At 45.9% G+C, this 18,773-nt stretch overlaps 1 protein-coding gene across 5 annotated transcripts in view; it reads right to left on the bottom strand.

Annotated features, from left to right (window-relative positions):
* Positions 1-18,322, bottom strand: part of Slc7a1 (solute carrier family 7 member 1) — a 71,747-nt gene extending 53,425 nt beyond the window's left edge. Inside the window, exons 1-2 of one of the 5 annotated variants that reach the window (XM_070003038.1) lie at positions 18,072-18,322; positions 8,326-8,404 (exon numbers count right to left, since the gene is read on the bottom strand). The gene's annotated coding sequence lies outside the window, so the exon portion shown is untranslated. Of the gene's footprint in view, positions 1-8,325; positions 8,405-9,897; positions 9,936-11,028; positions 11,049-17,147; positions 17,285-18,071 lie in introns of those variants that run through there. The other 4 variants (XM_070003040.1, XM_070003039.1, XM_070003041.1 and 1 more) reach the window with 4 other exon arrangements.
* Between the last annotated feature and the right edge of the window lie 451 nt (positions 18,323-18,773).

Raw genomic sequence — 18,773 nt, 5'->3', positions numbered from 1 at the left:
CACTCGGCTGACAGAAGACTCTTATCTCCAATTAACCACCAAAAAGTTGGAAGTGGAGGTGTGGCTCAGATGGTAGAATGCTAGCAAAAGCTAAGGGACAGCGTCCAGGCCCTGGGTTCAAGCTCCAGGCCTGGCATTAAAAAAAAAAAAAAAAAGGTGGGGAGGGTGGCAAGAGCATTCTTCCTAGGGTCTGGGCCCCAGGACTGACCAAAAAAAAAAAAGAAGTATTATTTCACTTTTGGATATGAAATTAAATACTATGTTGCTAAAAACAAAAGTGGAAGAACATGGAAAACAGAGGACTAATACCTACTGCACAGTTGCTAATTGCATAACACCTAGTTGAGAACCAACCAGTCCTTCCCACGGTCCCTGGTACCCAGAGGTAGCAGAGGAAGCTTGGGAACTGGATCCTACATCTAGTCTACATTGGGGCCAAAGCTGGAACCCAGTTCTGCCCAGCACCAACACCCTTGTCTCCCCCCTCCCCATCCAGGTAGCTCTAGGTCAGAGGTGCCCTCAAGGCTGGCTGGTCACCTCTACTGCAGGGGCTTTCTTTTCATTACCTAAATATCCAGTACCCACCTGAAGCTTTATAGCCATCTGAAGCTTTATAAGTTATTTTGTTTGGAGTACAAGGTCAATTCTACAATTCAAATAAAATTCCACATATAATGTAGTCTTCTTCTACTAGATGTCTGAGATGGCTAATGGTGCAATGAACTTGACATTTAGATGATTGAAGGCTTCCTTTCCTACACCTTAGCAGCCATCCTCTGGAAGATTTTGCTCTTGATGCTGTCTCAGGCTTTGCTCAGCAGCTCCACAAATGGTCTGCCTGGATTCCAGCTCTGAATGTCTCCTGTCCCACCACCACCAGTGGGGACTGGATGAGCCCAAGCATGATACCAGAGCCCACAGGCTCTCAGCATGGAATGCCAAGCATCTTGCTGGTTGGTGGTGGATGGCCTGCTGAGGAATCAGACTCCCAGTACCCAGGACATTGAGCAGTGACAATGACACTAACTGAAGGGTGGCAGAGTCCCAGGGCAGGAGGTGGGGGGAGGTATGTCAAGTAAAGGGTAAACAAGGAAGAAAGTATTCTATTACAAAGGCCAAGGGAATTTGCCATGAGCCGCTCCTAAGTCAAGTCAGACTGGGCAGTGTCCATCCTGGAGTGCAACTCATTTTATAATGTGCAACAGAATGTCAGAGTTAGAATGAAAGTTGTGGGTGCCAAGGTTGTCCTGCTCCTCTCTGAAATACCATGAAACTTGTGTTTGAGGAATCAAGAACAATAGAAATATATCCCAGTCAAATTGATCAAGTGTCCTGTCTTGAGAAAGCTTACAAAGCAACCTTTTGTGAGCAGAACGACCCATGAGAACATGTTGAAAGACTCATGATAAACTCCATGTGCTACACAATGTGAAGTCTGCTTCCTTTTTCCCCTCTACTACCAGGCCAAGCCATGTTAGTATCATTTGTTATCACCTAAAGTCCTAGTTACCTTTCTTAAAAACTTTATTCAAAATAGTTTTAAGTCCTAACCAAGGAAACATGCTACAGGGGACACAAGCTGATATCCTGAGCTGGTTGGTAAAGTCTATGTATGTCTTGACTGGTTATGGCCCACGGCAATTTGACATTCTGATCACATCTCTGACCCTCAGTCTCCCAAATCTTCTAGCCAACTTCCTTAAGAAAGCACTGCCATCTCCAAACAAAAGCCAAGACTTCTTTCGAAGTGGCAAATGAGAAATTTCCTCCCTTCTTCTCATTTCCTCTCTTCTGTAATACAACCTTTATCAGCTATCTGCCCAGAAAGGAAATATTAAAGACATCCAAACATGAACTGAAATCTCTTTTTGCAAATCTATTTGCCATCCTTTGTTCTCCTGTGAACCTTCCATGAACTGGGGGCACAGCTCAGTGCATGCTGATCAATGCAAAGATATTTTTTAAAAGGATCTACACATCTGCATGTGAAAACCAATACTATCACAACCAGAGCATACCTGCCCAGGCAAATCTTAAAAGGACTCGGTAAGACACTGAGGCAGATATAGTCAGACACCAGCATCTTACACCTGCAATTTTACCCATTCAAGAGGCTGAGATCTGAGAATCAAGGTTCAAAGCCGTACAGGGCAGAAAAACCTATGAGACTCTTTTCTCCAATTAGTAAAAATAAAACAAAACAGAAATAGAGCTTGGGCTCAAGTGACAGAGCACTAGCTTGAAAGAAAAAGCTAGGGACAGTGCCAGTCCCTGAGTTTGAACTCCAGTGTACACACACACACACACACACACACACACACACACACACACACACACACACACACACACACACACACACACACAAAGTTAAGGCTTTAACTAGTGTCTCACACTCTGTCTCTTGGCTGTATCTATCCAAGTCCAGACAAAGCCCACCCAGCAGATGCAGGGGCTGCTGGAAGATAAGGAGAATCTGGAACAATTATTCCTAGAAAAGACAAGCTGCTGACTCAATGGTGGTTACCTTGGGCAAGGCGCAGGCACGAGGTACTCGAGATCTATCAGTGCTGGACAGTGACTTAGAGTAACCTTGTCCTAGGTTGTTGAGAGCCCTTTCATGCTGAGACCCAAGCCTTCCTCCCAGATCTTTGACCTTTGGTATAGATGTAATCCCTGGTAGCAGCTAAGAACTGCCTCTCCTATGTCTGAATCTTGCCTTTTACTTTATTCCACTATGGGAAAGCTCACCTCCCCAGAGGACAGAAGCCAGAACACCATCAAGGAGTTTTTCCCCCAAAGAAAAGTTCCAGGCAAAAGACAGCTCTTTCTATTTATCTGCTGGTTTGGGTTGCTGTTGTTAAAATGCCTCACCCTAAATCCAAGCAGGGTAGCTTAACACAGTCCCCCACCCCACCCTCTCCAAAAAAGAAAAAAGTTCTTCCTTTTCCTTTGATGGGGGCTGTATATGTTTTGATGTGGATGGCTGGCTAATAGCCTTTTTAAAAAATAACCACTTGGGTTTCCTCCCTGGTGAGATAGTTTAGGGCTACAAATTCTCATGGCCTATCCCAACATTCCAACCCTCCCCCAGAGAGGCCCTGCACAACAAGGCGCTGGTGGCAAGGACCAGACCCTAGGAAACAGCTGGCCTTGTCACCAATGGGTAAGTGTCCACTAGCGTTTCATCACACTGTGAAACACTGCACCCAAGAATCTCACTCTTTCCACAGGGACACTGAGGAAACTCGTTGTTCTGACTGCAGAAGCTCTATTGGAATATTACTTTCAGGGGGCACAAATCTGGTAGATGCTGCTACCACGTGCCTGTTTTTTTTTGTTGTTGTTGTTGTTGCTATTGTTAATTTTTGTTTCTTCTTTACAAAAACCATTTTGGCTAGGCACTGGTGGCTCTCACCTGTAATCCTAGCTACTCAGGAGGCTGAGATCTGAAGATCAAGATCAAAGTTTGAAGCCAGAAAGTCAGTGAGACTCTTCCAATTAACCAGGGGGGGAAAAAGACAGAAGGGAAGGTGCAGCTCAAGTGGTAGAGCAAGACCCTTGAGTGGTAAAAGTTAAGCAAACTCAAGATCCTCAATTAAAGCCCCAGTACTGTCACCAAATTGGGGAGGAGGAAGCCATTTTGCCCCATCAGGTTGCACAGCACCCTGCTGAATATGTCTGTTAACACAGCCAAAGTACTGTTTCTCAAGGGTCATCTTTGTCCACATCCTAACACTAGCCCTCTTTTCACTGTCACTGCTCTCATGGCACTTCCACAGTGTAGATACCAAACTGCATGGGTGTTCTTGGGTGGATCCTGTCAGGGAATGTACTGGTTTCCTGTTCGGGGTGGGAAATCCAAAACAGTCTCCTAACACAATCTCTTCCAAATCCAGAAGCAGAAAATTTGGCCATGAGCATGTGTGTCTTGCCAAGGATCTATTACAAGATCCAGGCCTAGTATAGTGGAATGAGGTCTCCAGGCCACTGAGACAGGGCAACTGGGGTAGAAGCATAGCCTGAGTCCCATTCACTTGGAGGGAAGTATGTGAGATCCCAGTAGATCCCACCTCTGTGGTCCCTAAAGGTGTTCTAAAGAGTCTGTACATCCTCTAGAATCTAAAGGTCCTTGAGGCCCTATCAGAATCCAGGACTCCTACATTATGCTTCATCACATCTGATGATTAATACTTGCTCTTGCCCAGAGCTGGCCTTAGACTACGATTACCCTATCTCTACCTCCTGCACTGTTGGGATTTCATATTGTCCACTCTCCTTGAGCTCCATTCCATACCACACATTCCACAAACACTGGCAGGATACATACCTCAAGATATGAAGCATTTCCGTCTTCATGGGCATCTCTTCACACCTTTAAACAGGTCTGAATTTTCTCACATGGCTGTTGCACTAAACAATTGCCACACATCTCCAACTGACTCAGTTTCCCTCACAAAACAGCGAAGGGTGCTGAAAACAGGGTATAGTCTTCAAGAGCTCAAATTTAAAAGATTCACCCATGAATGTGATGGGTGAATTAACACTATTGAGATTGTTACTAATAATAGTATTAAATGCCTGGGAAAGCAAATAAAAGTGTGCACATTTGTTAACGACTAAAAAAGATGGAAAGATGGCCTCTAACCACTTCTAATTTCCTATAAGAAGAACCATAAAAGCTAACTCGACTTTCCAAAAAATAAAACAATGTGATGGTGGGATATTCATATCCTACTCATATTCACAAAATTCACAAACTTAGAAGTCGTGCTCTAGCTCAAAATGGTAGAGTACTAGCCTTGATGTAAAAGTTCAGACAGCCCCCAGACCCCGAGTTCCAGCCCCACGACCAACGAAAAACAAAAACCTTCACAGACTACCCAAAGACTCACAGGGAATCCTAAGTATCTCATTCCCCATTCCACCATCACCACCACCATCCCGATCTGGAAATCCAGTCTTACTTCACGTTTTACAGAAGAGAGACTACAGTCCCAAATTTTCAATAAACACGTAAAGGATATAGACACTGTTCCTTTAAAATATTGCTGCCTTCTTTCTTAATCATTTTCATTTTTCTATAATACTTCTACCTCCTATTTAACAGAAAGCCTTCTAATGAGTATGTACATTAATGAACCAAATAACACAGCTAAAATAAAAGCCACATACCTTCATTTTCTCACACTCCAGTTCTGCTTCTCTTCTTCCCTCTTTTTCCTATGAGAAGGTACCAGAAACCACTAACAGGAAGGAATTTCAGAAGGCTTCTAGATGTTTTTTGGCATATGTAGTAAAATGTCTGAGGAAGTTTAGGATCTTGTGAAGCCTCTTTGAGGAATGATTATTCAACTCCTTCCTTCTTTCCACATCCCAACCAACTCAATGATAGGCAGGCTTTGAACTCAATGATAGGCAAGCACAATCAAGGTTTAGTCTGAGGCTTCCAAGTCAAAACCCTCCTCCTGCAGAATCCAGAACTTCTGGGGAGCTAGTGGTGGTTGGGAACCATGCCAATGAACCTCTAAACCTTTACTTAGCCATTCCTCCCTGAGACCTTAAAAATAGATAAGTCATAGTCACCCAAGCACACACCCAAAACATGTGCCAGCTCTTCCCAGTATCACCCTGGCTTCAAGTCTTCTGAGCAGTGGACCCTGAACCTGGCAACCCATGCCAGATCTGGCAGCACCCACCAAGCCTGCCTGAGGCCCCTCTCCACACCAGGCTTATCCACCCCTCATCTGCCCTCAATTAGAAAGCCCCTGAACATCCGCCTCATCCCTGAAGAATTTCCTGACTAAGAAGGAACAAGTAGCAACCTCTCCTTGGCCCACTTCACCAGCCCTCAGCCTTTTGGAAACATCACTTTACATGTTAATTGACACCTCCTCTTTCACCAGTAAAGCAAGGACACATTTATGTACAACCTCAGGAATGGGATTTTTTTTCCTATCTGGAAGAAACCTCTCTGAAGGCTGAAACTTAACCCTGTACGTGCGCGCGCGCACACACACACACACACACACACACACACACACACACACACACACACACACACACACACACACACACACACACACACACACACACACACACACACACACACACACACACACACACACACACACACACACACACCCCTACCTGAATTTAAGCTTACATTATTGTGTACTCATCCTGGTAACAGTTCCAAAGCTTTACCTCTCAACACAGCCCACAAAATGATTACAAACTCCCTCCATTTTCAAATGGGGAAACTGAGGCACTGAGTTGCAGCTAGTCATGTTAAACAGACTTCCTGTGATGGCATCGCATCCCTTAGTTCAGTCACCCCCAACCCTGGTAGTTCTTAAGTTCTTTCAGTGTCTTCCTGTGTCTTTCTGTCTCCCTCCATTCTGCCAGTCTCTCTGCTATCACTTCTCAGCACTGTTAGAAGCCCTGCCTCAGCAGCCTAATTCACCACTTCCTATCGGCAGTCAGATGTAAATAGATAATCAGGCTGCTCAGCAGGGAATACACAACACTAGGATCAGACCACCACACACTTCCTGGACAGAGGGCAGTAATTCTCTCAGGTCAGCTGAAAAGATACTTTTGGATCATCTGCTCTATACCCAACATTGCTCTAGGTAAGTCAGAGGAGCTCTGAGGTCTTTAAACCCAGGTATTCCAGGATCATTCTGGGTTTCAGCATTTTTTCCTAAAGACTTAATCCTCCCAGATGGTCTAGAACTGGTTAGCAATCTGTCAGCAAGATCCCCAGAGGAGAATTTGTTGGCATGTACTAGCCTAGATAGCTTGAAGACATCCCAAGTTGGACTTTTAAGATACTGTGCAATATTACTGTGATGTTTTCCTTTCTTCTTTGCATATCTATCCAATCTCTCATTCACCTATATGTGTGCTTTTTAGATAGTCACTGAGTAAGAGAATGAATGAAGAAGCCTATCACAAAATCCCACCCAATACACATTACTACAATGTTTCCTAAAGAACTACTAAGGGTGGGTGTCATGAACTTTTCTGCCTGCACTGGCTTTGAGCCATGATCCTCAGAGCTCAGTCTCCAAAGTAGCTAGGATCACAGGCGTGAGCCATCCAAACCTGACTGACATGACCCATTCTCATTTGCAGCAGTAGTGCTAGTTCACACAAAGCCTCAGTGTTGAGGGGCCCATCCTCTCTCCCTTAGGACCTCTGCTCCCAGTACTTCTAAGGACAAAGTGGTTCACCTTGTTGGAAAAGAAACCCCCCAGGGTGTCACAGCCACCCCCTCAAAAAAGCCCCAATTCTCCCTACTCCAAGGCTAAGCGGGGCGGCTCAGTATAATCTCCCTTAGAGAGCAGGACAGCAGGGAGCAGGGAGGACAAGCAAATTTGCAGAATGCTTTTATGATTCAACACTGCCCCTCCTCAGAATCATCCTCAAAATATAAGATGGCAACATTCTCCCTTACCAGACCAGACTCAATGAGGCTTTAGTAATTATGCTTTATCTTGATAGAAATTAGTTCTAATATTTCTAAACTCAAAACTCAGAGACCAGTAGGATAGACATTCTTCCCAGTCCAATACAGTTAAAGAATTAATGAAGGCTCTTATTTAATATTTCCCAAGAGTGATCACTAAGGAGAAAAAAAAGGTGAAGAAGAAATGCTATCCTCTGTGCCCTATTGGTTCACATCTAAAATCCTAGCTACTCAGGAGACTGAGATCTGAGGATCAAGGTTCAAAGCTAGCCCAAACCAGAAGCATAGCAGTGGCTCAAAGTGGCAAAGTGCTAGCCTTGAACAAAAAAGCTCAGGGACAGCACCCACGCCCTGACTGTCCAAAAAACAAAACAAAACAAAAAAAATGTCATCTAACCAGTTTTTTCCAAAGAACTAAACTATAAATTTGAGTTTATAGGCTTACAGGAAAAGCGATTTTTTTACTTGTTCCAAATGATATTTATATCAGCATATAATCAAGTTCATAAGGGTTCTTATTAATAGGAGTGGTTATACATGCACTTTTAAAAAGACTGTAAATTAAGTATTCCATTTTTTCAGGAAATTTATTTTTATGGAGCACAGCAAATAAAAGAAAGGTGCGTGGAACAAGGACACATATTTGCACTATTTCAATAAACTAAGCAATTTATCTTGTGTGAGTTTTTTTTTGTCACTATGCCCTTGTTCAGTAGAATCAAGCCCCTTGATTTACAATTGTTTTATGAATTATATGCACAGATTTCTTATTACGGAGTATTTATTTGTTAAATCAAAACAAGAAAAATTTGGCCAGGCTCTAGTGGCTTATATCTATAATCCTAGCTACTCACCAGCTTAGACAAAAAGTCAATGAGACTCTTATTCCCGGAGCCACTGGTGGTGCCCTCTAGGATCTTTTCTTTTTTTTTCCTAATGGAATAGAAAGAAAAGAATAAAAATTATCAGAGTTCTCTGCAGTAGAATTCTACCAGTATAGTTGGGTGGCAGAATGCTTGCTTGCCAAGCATGTGCAAGACCCTGGGTTCTAGCCGTAGCACCTCAAAGATATGTATCTATCAGAGTATACCAGGTAGAGAGAGAGGAGTAGTTTCACCAAAACTTTCACTTTCAATCTATTTATCAAGGTATCCCCATGTATGTACTTGATCACAATGTAAATTTAATTCTTCTTGTACATGTGGTCAAAGATGGGTCGTTAGGGAAAAAATAAGCTGAAAAAGAAATGTCTTCCAATCAGTATTTTCAATAATAAAGACATTTGGAAACCACGCGGTAACTAGCACGTGGGTACCAGCAGCCGTATGACACATGGTCCAGACTAAGATGAAAGGCTTCTATAACCTTGTGCCATTCTTGGTTGGAATGCTGGCCTCCCAAGTCCTCCTCTGTGGAGAGAACCAATGATCTTACAAGAGACAAGGATGGTCACTGGTCACTTCACTGAGCAAGGAATATTTTCAAAGCTAACTACACTGCACTGCAGGTAGGAATGATAAGCTATGTCTTCAGAAAACTTCATAAATTCAGAAATCAGGATGAAAGACTGTCAGTGTGTCTTGGTAGAACTGATACTAACCAAACTGAAGCTAGCCAAGCCAGGCAAAAATTCTCCTCAAGACAGGACAGGCTGGTTAGCTACAGTGTAACTTGAAAGTAGACTGCTTTTTACCCTCATCTATCAGGGATAGCCATCCTAACAACAACAAAAAAAGATTATCCTGATACTCTGACTTCAATATTCAGCTCACCAAAGTACAAAATGAACCTCAACTTAGAAAGGAAGGCAGAATTTAAAATAACGTACTGGCCTAGCCACCTGCTAAAACATTACATTTTACCTCAAAGCCATTCTTCCTTTAAAATACACTATGTAGCTAGGCACCAGTGGCTCATGCCTATAATCCTAGTTATTCAGGAGGCTGAGATCTAAGGATAATGGTTCAAAGCCAGTGCAGGCAGGAAAGTCTCTAAGATTCTTATTTCCAATTAGTCACCAAAAAGCCAGAAGTGGATCTGTGGCTCAAGAGGTGGAGTGCTAGCTGTTAACAAAAAAGCTCAGAGACAGCAAGCAGGTCCTAAGCTCAAGCCCCAGGACTAGAACAAAAACAAAAAATAAAATATACTATGTTGCCAATTATACAAATATCCATTCAATAAATAGTTGAGCACTACTTTAGGTACCACAAACCTAGCAATCAACAAAACAAAAACCTCTCTCACTCTTTTTCCCCCCACAATTGACAAACAGGTATTTCCAAAAGCTTACAAGCAATCTAATAATAATAATAATATCATCATCATTATTACTATTATTATTATTATTATTATTATTATACCAAAGACATAGTTCAATATAACATGTCAGACCTAGATTTATGACTTGTAGGAAAATACAATCTTACCAATTTCAGAGTCCAGTCTGGAAGATGGGCACCCTGACACCCACTTGGCCACATCAAAGTCTAATTTGTGAATCTACTTTTATAAGCCACACTCCCTCTTTGATCAAAAAGAACATTGTCTACACAGAACAATACGTTTTCATTTGAATTTCCCTTCTTTTCAGGAAAGGAAATGTTTGCACTTCAAAGGGCTTCTTTGAAGAGAAGCCCTCGTGCTGGCCCAGGCAGGTTAGGAGTTCGTGGTCGCAGCAGGGTGCTCTGACTCTGGGCAGCTGCCCACCAGACTCACTGTCAAGGCTAGCTCCTTCAAGGAGAGGGTCTGCTGCAGGAGAAGAACAAACAAACACATGGAAAAATACTTGAAACTTTTTGATCATGACCTTCAGAGCTCCTTTAGCACATAAGGCAAATATACCAAAAGGAAACTGAGGTACAGCGAAGTGTCAATTGGACAGTGAAGTATTCATTGATTCAGCTGAGAACAACATCAGGACCCAGGACCCAGACTCACTTAGCCATACCCAGTCACTCCAGACAAGGAAAAAGGAGAACCACCCTCTGTGATGGCTGGCAATACCAAAGGGGATGGCCAAAGTAGCCAGAAGAGAGAAGCAAACTTCTCCATACACCATAGTGAATGAAACTCAGTTTTGAGATCAAGAATAGCAGTCTTAAACTAACTGGGAGCCTGTGGCTCACACCTGTAATCCTAGCTACTCAGGAGATTGAGACCAGATCAAGGTTTAAAACGAGCAGCCCTGGCAGGAAAGTCTGTGAGAGCTGTGGCTCAAGTGTAGAATGCCAGCCTTGACTGAAAAAGCTCAGGGACAGTACACCTGAGTTCAAGCCACAGTACCAGCACAAGGAGAGAGAGACAGATAGACAAACAAACAGACACAGAGAAAGACAGAGACAGAGCTAGAGACAGAGAAAGAGAGAGAGAGGAGAGCAGAGGAGAGCAGAGGAGAGCAGAGGAGAGGAGAGGAGAGGAGAGGAGAGGAGAGGAGGAAGCAGTCTTTAACAAGTTCAGTTTCGAATTTTGCTTTCTAGTTCTACACTGACTCTCAGGAAGGGCCAAGCAGTTCATCCAGAACCAAATCAAACAATCATATAAAGTAGTCAAGACATAACCTGCAAAGTGGCCCTCAGGCCCCAAGCATGCCCTTAACCCCTGCCAGGTCTAGGAAGCAAAGGGTAGAGAGCAGACAAGAGCAGACCTGCAACACTGCAAGTCTCAAACAAGTTCTGGCTATGTAATAATGAACTCCACCCTTCCCCACCACAGAAGCCCCATCAAGACTTGTTAAGTCACCCACCCAGGTAGGCAGCCACCCAAGTAGTGGGCAGAGGCATGAAATACAGCCAGGTTGCATAGGGGGCACTTTGCCAGGTGGGGATCCAGGTAGCTAGCTGAAGAAATCTAGTAGGACTTGAACTTGGGGACTCTTGCTCATGTTTAGCTTCTCTGCTCCAGGTTGGTATTCCACCACTTGAGCCATATCTGCCCTTCTGGCTTATTTGCTACTTCCTTGGAAGTAAGAATCTCAGATTTGTCTGCCCTTGCTGACTTCAGACTTCATATTCTCAGAAATCAGCCTGAGTAGGTAGCTAGGATTTCAGACCTTCAACTCTCAGTCTTCAGAGTAGCTAGAATTACAGTCTTCAGCCACAGACCCAACCATCTTTCTAATAAGCCCTTATCAGGCAAGAGCCATGCCTTTTAAAACATTTCTGCTTCTTTCATTTTATGATAGTTTCCAACATTGTTATTCAGCAGTTACTTTTAGGAACTTTTCCTTAAAGAGGCTTAAGAGGTAGAAAATCAATCTAGAGCTCCTTTATTATAGTCCCCCAACTGCCCCCCACCCCACAAAAAATAGGTATATCTGTAAAGGACATTGTGTGAACAATTCAAAGTTGCACATGGAATTGTAGATTAGGTAACAAGGCCATACCAATGTTAAGTTTCCTAATTTTGCTATCATACTGTCAGATTGTGTCAAGCGCCAGCCTAGTATGTATGAGGCCCTGGGTTCATTAAAAAAAAAAAAAAGAAAGAAAGAGAGAGAGAGAGAGAGAGAGAGAGAGAGAGAGAGAGAGAGAGAGAGAGAGAGAGAGATCATGCCTGTAATCCTAGCTATTCATGAGGCTGAGATTTGAGGATCCTGGTTCAAAGCCAGCCTGGGCAGGAAAATCCATGAGACTCTTATCTTCAATTAACCAGCAAAAAGCCAGAAGCAGAGCTGTTGTTCAAGTAGTAGAGTGCCAGTCCTGAATGAAAAAGCTAAGGAATAGCATTCAAGCCCTAAATTGAAGCTCCACTATTGTACAAATGTACTATTGTACAAACGCGCACACACGCACGCGCACGCGCACACACACACACCAAGTCTTCTGAGGAAGAGGATACTTCCTATATTACCACAGAGTACCAAGCAGCAGAGGAAAGATGGAGTGGTAGAAGACTATAGTTGTCATTGGCCTCATGAAGGAGGAAGCATATAAATAGTCTTGGTTCCCACAGAAACCCCTGCATAGTGCTCTCCCTACTAGGACACAACAGTGGAGCTTGGGGATGACTAGGTGGGATAAATCACACAGGCACAGGCACAGGCACCCTGGGGTCTGAGGCAGGAAATGCAAAATCCAGCCAGACACAGGTGACGTGGAAACCATGCCAAATTACTGAGAAAGAATGCATCCTGGCCTCTGCCACATATGCTGGCTCCTGGATCTGGCCCCCAGCCCCGCCCTAGCTGCCCCAGGAACCCTGGGTTCCAGCTGTGCTGAAGAATCTGCATTCAGGGACATAGAGACATAGGGAAAGGGGAAAGGAGTGCCCAAAGCTGAAATTGCCTTTCAAATACCACCTCAATTTTCAACAAAGGAGCACCACCAACAGCCAGAGTTCTGCCATTGTATGCACCTAGGACCCAGACCCCTCATAAGACAGGCCATAGCCTATGCATGCCAGACAAACATGGAAATTACTGCCAAGTCACTCAGGTTCAGATCTTCCTTCTTCTACTGATTACCTCCCTGTATGCAACCTGGTTCCATCTCCCCATTAGTCACATAGAAGGCAGCCTCCTGAATGGTGGTAAAGATTCCAGAAAACTTATCAAGTATACAGTAAGCACTACAAAAACATTTGTATTGATCTCACCTAGCCCTAGGCCTCTTCCCTTCTTATCTAAGGTAAGACTCTGATGGCATTTGGTAGACAAATGAGATGATACTGAGGAGACATTTCCAAACCAATCTTAACTATTGACAGAATTCTAACAGATGCTCAGCTGTCTTCCGTCTCATTGCTGCCCTCCTCTTGGAGGAACATGACCACCACCCATACCCCAGGTAGGGATATTACACCTCAGTGAAGGGAGGAAACAAGGAAGAGAAAAGACACAGACTTAAGCATCATTTGGTTTTTCCCCAACTCAAGACTTAAGGGCAATTAGGGCAAAATTAGAGGAATCAGGGCAGCCACTTCACATGTGCACCCAAGTACACACAAATACACACACAGGAAACATGAAGAAGGGAGTTTCCAGAAGTGCTCCAAGTGGCCAAGGCCAAGGCTGTGGGCCCTGAGACCTGAGAACACCTGCACCCCCACACCACTGGTACCCGGTCTCAAAGAGTACTGGCTTCGAAGGACAACTAGTCAGAAGCAAAAGCTCAAGAAGCTGTCCTTTCTCCCTCAAACCCACAACCAGATGGGCTGGGGAACTTGGTGACAGATGCCTCTGGGTCCCAGATGTCCCTGGTACCCACTAATTTACACACAATCCCAAGGAAAAATAACTACATTTTAATACTAAGGGAAAATGAAAGAGCAAAGGCATTACAAAAATTAACTCTCTTACACCTAAAAGAACTCAGCTTTCTTTCCAGAATGATTAACATTTAGATTATGCACTTAGCATGTGCCAGATGCCGTAAAAATGCATAACATAGATTATGTCATTTAAATCCCCTCCATACTAAAAGGTGCACTAAAAAACAATTAGAAAGCCAGGCAAATCAGCAAACTCCTGTAACCCCAGATGTTCAGAAGGCTGAGTTAGAAAGATCAGGCAACTTGATGAGATCCCTGTTTAGGGGGAGAAAGGGGAGACATAAAGACTTTTTTTGGGGGGGTGGGTGTCAGTCCTGGAGCTTGAAGTCAAGAGCCCAGACACTGTCCCTGAGCTTTTATGCTCAAGGCTGGTGCTTGAGCCACAGTTCCACTTCTGGGTTATTTGTGGGGAGGAGTGGGTTGGTGCTTAATTGTAGATAAAAGTCTCATGGACTTTCCTGTGAGAGCTGGCTTTGAACCCTGATCCTCAGATCTCAGCCTAGCTAGGATTATAAGCATGAGTCACAAACACTCTTGAGATCATCACTACTAAGGTCTCCTTTGCCTCACTGAGACCTTAGATTACCACACAGACCAACAACTGCTTGTTCCTAAAGAACTTGATCTGATGAAACATCCTGAACTCAGCACTGCAGAAGGAATATCAAAAGGTAAGAAAATAAAACTGTCACCGCCTCAATGCTCCCACAAAGAATGAATGTCAAGAAAAATCTAAAGCCAGTAATGGGTGGCTCATACTTACAATCCTGGCTACTCAAGAGGGAAAGACCTGAAGATCAACACTCAAAGCTAGCCAGGCAGGAAAGTCTGTAAGATCCTTATTTCCAATTAACCACTAAAAGTGGAGGTGTGGCTCAAAAAGTACACCACCAGGGGCTGGGAAGGTGGCTCAGTGGTAGAGCGCTTGCTTTGCATGTCTGAGGCCCTGGGTTCGATTCCTCAGCACCATATAAGCAAAAAAAAAGAAAAAAGCCGGAAGTGATGCTGTGGCTCAAGTGGTAGAGCGCTAGCCTTGAGCTGAAGAGCTGAGGGACAGCGCCCAGGCCCAGAGTTCAGGCCCCACGACCGGACCCCCCAAAAAAAAAGGTACACCACCAGCCATGAGCAAAAAGCTAATGGACAGGGCCCAGACCTTGAGTTCAAGCCCCAGTACTGGCGCGCGCACACACACACACACAAACGCGCACACACACACACACACAAACACACACACACACACACACACTTGTGAGTTTACAAGTCCTTCTTCCACCCAACACTCTTTGCTCAGCCTTCCCATTTCCTGGGTTGTTTGGAATTTGTGTATATCCTCACTCAACCCTCAGACGGAACACTAGTCAATCTTTTTAGGGCTACTTTTTTTCCAGGCCAAGGGGTGGGGGGTCATTTGTGCGCGTTGAACTCAGGGCCTAGGCTCTTTTGCTCAAAGCTAGCACTCTACTTTGAGCCACAGTGCTAATTCCAGTTTTCTGATGGTTAATTGGAGACGTCTCATAGATTTTCCTGCCTGAGCTGGCTTTGAACCCCGATCCTCAGACTCGGCCTCCTGAGTAGCTAGGGTTACAGGCATGGGCCACCATCGCCCAACTTAGGTCTACCTTTAAAATACATTCAGGCTCTAGCGGGTATTGTTTAGGATAGAGCACATGCTTAGGATACAATAGGCAGTGGAATAGATCCTGTACCCCTCAAACAGAAGCTGGCTCCAGAAGTTCACATCTGTAATCATAGCTACTCAGGAGGTTGAGATCTGTGGCTCAAGGTTCACGGCTCAAGTGGTAGAGCACCAGCCTTGAGTAAAGAGGCCAAGAGCAACAGGCCCTGAGTTCAAGCCCCAAAACATGCACACACAAAAATAAATAAATAATAAATAAATAAATCACCCAAGCCTAAAGTGACCAATTATACAGAAAACACTAGGGTCTTAAAGGCAAGTCCTATTTGGGGTAAGAAATAAAAGCCAGGAAGATGATGAGCATCTTAGGTGATGCCTCTGGGCAAAATGACAGAGGCGATTTACCTTCAGGGTTAGGTTTAAGTTCTCTCCATATCAAGGGCTTGAAGTTTCACAATCTGGAACTACTTCCAAAGACTAATGATGAAGAAGGATTTATTCCACTTGGCCTACCAACATACTTACCTATTTTTAATACACTCACTGGAAACAAAGTAGACTTGTATGATCAATAAGCATGTATTTTCCATCAAATGAGACTTTCTACCAAATATAATGAACACTTATGTCTTAGAATTCTAACTCCTTGCCTGGAGTCAGGAGACTGAGATCTAAGGATCACTGTTCGAAGCTAGCCCAGGCAGGAAAATACCTGTGACTCATCTCCAATTAATCACAAAAAAGCTGGAAATTAAGCATTTCCCTAGAGCAAAATTTAAGCCCTAGTCCCAGCATCACCAAAAAAAAAAAAAAAAAAAGGAAAAAAAGAATTCTAACTCCCTGAGGTTTAAAAAAACCCAACTTTTTTTCATGCCTTTTACCTAAGACCAACAATAATCACATGCCTAAAATAAGACACATGCCTTTAAGATTCATAGCTAGCCAACTGAGTACATTTCTGATCTCGTTTATTGAATTCTAACTTATTTGCTTACTCAAACTCCTTAGACACCCTTTAAATTCTTCCTTTAGACTGAAGTTGATCTTAATATGCTAATCCTTTGAAAATCGGTCTCTCCTCCCCATTCCTAGACATTTTTTTTTTTCCTTTTTGCTGGTCCAGGGGCTTGAACTCTGTCTGGGCCTAGGCCAGGGCTAGGGCTCTATCATGTGACCCACAGGGCCACTTCCAGCCAGCCCAGGCTGACTTTGAACTGTGATCCTCAGATCTCAGCCTCCAGAGTAGCTAGGATTACAAGGCAAGAGCCACCTACACCAGCTCCCCCAACCCCAGACTTTCTATTCTGATTGTGTGACTTAAACAAGACCTTTTGTTTTAATGTCAGAAGGGTGTGTTCATATAAAAATAATAATTTCCACTGAGACCAACTAAAACTATCAAGGGAATAAATGTATCATGGTTTCCTAAACCACACATAAAGGGGAAGGGGAGGAGTTAAGGAGTTAAGATAAATGCCCCCCAAACTGATCAACTTAAATTTCTACTTGGACATCTATCAGAAGACAATGTATACAGGTCGAGAGAAATTTTGAGAGAGCACATTTTTAGGGAAATACTCCTGAGATCGAAATCCCAACCTGGTTCTCCTGCCTGAAAGAAGAGCTAGCACTTGCGATTTGTATAGTTTTGTTTGGGAGTTTTTTTGTTTCTCTCTCTCTCTCTCTCTGAAGACACATGGCTGGCTATCCTAATCACAGAAGTCACAACTCTGAGGTGGTTCCCACAGGCCCTGAAAGGGGGCAGACACGCACCCAGCACGCGACAGTAGTACGATGTGTGGAGCTGCTCTGTGTACAAACACAGCTGTGACCTGCCGGTGCCCGGGAAGTTTTCTACTACGCAGAGAGGAAGACGCTGAGAATAGGTTGTCTTTCACAAGCCGGAAGAACTTCCTCCCACTCCAAACCATCTGGAGAGCTGAAAGAAGCCAGTCTTCTCAGGCCACACCGGGTCACACGAGGAGGCCCACCCTGAGGGGGCCCACCTCCCGACCCCCCCCCCCGCACACAGTCACTGTGGGGATCTGGAGGAGAGGTGGGGCAGGTGAGGGTGCGTGCTGGGGTGACAGCACAGCCGTGGTCGTCTCGACCACCGGGGAGATGCGCAGCGCGGTTCTCGGGCTGGCCACCTGCCTCGGGACCACCCTCCTGGCAACCGGGCGGGGCCCCCCGCCGCGGCGGCTGACACGTCCCCGGACCTTGAGGCGGGGAGGGGCGCTCCGGCTCCGCGCCATGTAAGGGCAGGTCTAGCCGGCCGCCGGCGGGCGAGGGCCCGCCCGTGTCGGGGAGCCCACCCTGCCCACTCCGGGCGTGACAGCGCAGGGGTCTCGGGCGGGCGGGCGAGCTCGCGGAGCCGGCATCGCCGAGGCGCCAGGTGGCCCACGCCTCCTCGGTGGGTGGAGGTTGCATCATGCACCACGCCGCGTCTTCAGGGAACCAAAATGGACTCCGTGGAGGCACAGCCGCATGGGCACCGGCCCCGCGCGCACACCCCGGGCCCGCCCTGCCTCGCCCTCCCGGAAGATGCCAGCGCCCCCCGCGAGCGCCACGAGTCATCCCGGAGCCCGCCGTCCCACCGTTCCACACGGGGCTGGAGACCCACACACACACACCCCACTCCCAAGGTGACCCAGGCCCGAGGAGCTGTCCAGGCGCTGGTGGGGTCCAGGCACTCACCGGGCGGGCGGGGCGCTGACGGGCGATGGGATGCGGACCACACCGCGGGTGGAACGAGGGACGAACGGGACTGGAGGACGCTCGGCCGGAAGGGTAAGCGCGCGGGGGCCCAATGGAGTACGGTTAGGGCGCCGTCCGTCCGCGTGTCCCGCTGCCTGCTCGGGATGTGCGGCTCACACCTGCCCGCGTGGAGTGAATGAAGCGCGCAAGGAAGGCGGGATCAAGCGCGGGTTTCATCAGCCGCCCGGGGCCCCCGCCCCTCGCACCGCCCGCCGCGGGCCCTGAAGCCCCGACTCGATCCTACGTCATCCTCAGAACCAATGGTAGCCCGGCGCGGCGGCCACGCCCACGGTGGGCGGAGCATCCGTCTTCGCGCGCCCTAACCTTGGGATTCCCCCCGCTGTCTGAAAACCTCACCCCGCGCTTTCGCTGTTGCTGGCCGTTTTTTTCCGGCCTGGGGCGCCACGACACCTTGGGTCCCCGGGAGTCCACAACTGCCCTCCGGCTAAACCCCCAGCGACCTGTGGGCCTGGCGGTGCCAACCCCGACCCGGCGAACCCACAGCGAGCTGAAGACGGAACTGGCGACCCGTTTTCCATCTCCCAAACTGAAGATTGGGATACACTGTAAGGGTTTAAGTTTTAATTCTTACCGATCTTTTTCCCCCCGTAGTAATAGTCCAAAGCTTGGCGTCAGAGCCTC

The sequence above is a fragment of the Dipodomys merriami genome, unplaced genomic scaffold, assembly GCF_024711535.1.
Source record: "Dipodomys merriami isolate MVZ:Mamm:240054 unplaced genomic scaffold, mDipMer1.0.p SCAF_6, whole genome shotgun sequence".
NCBI classification, from domain to species: domain Eukaryota; kingdom Metazoa; phylum Chordata; class Mammalia; order Rodentia; family Heteromyidae; genus Dipodomys; species Dipodomys merriami.
The sequence above is the reverse complement of the archived record's forward strand: the minus strand, read 5'-3'. Positions and strand labels throughout refer to the sequence as shown.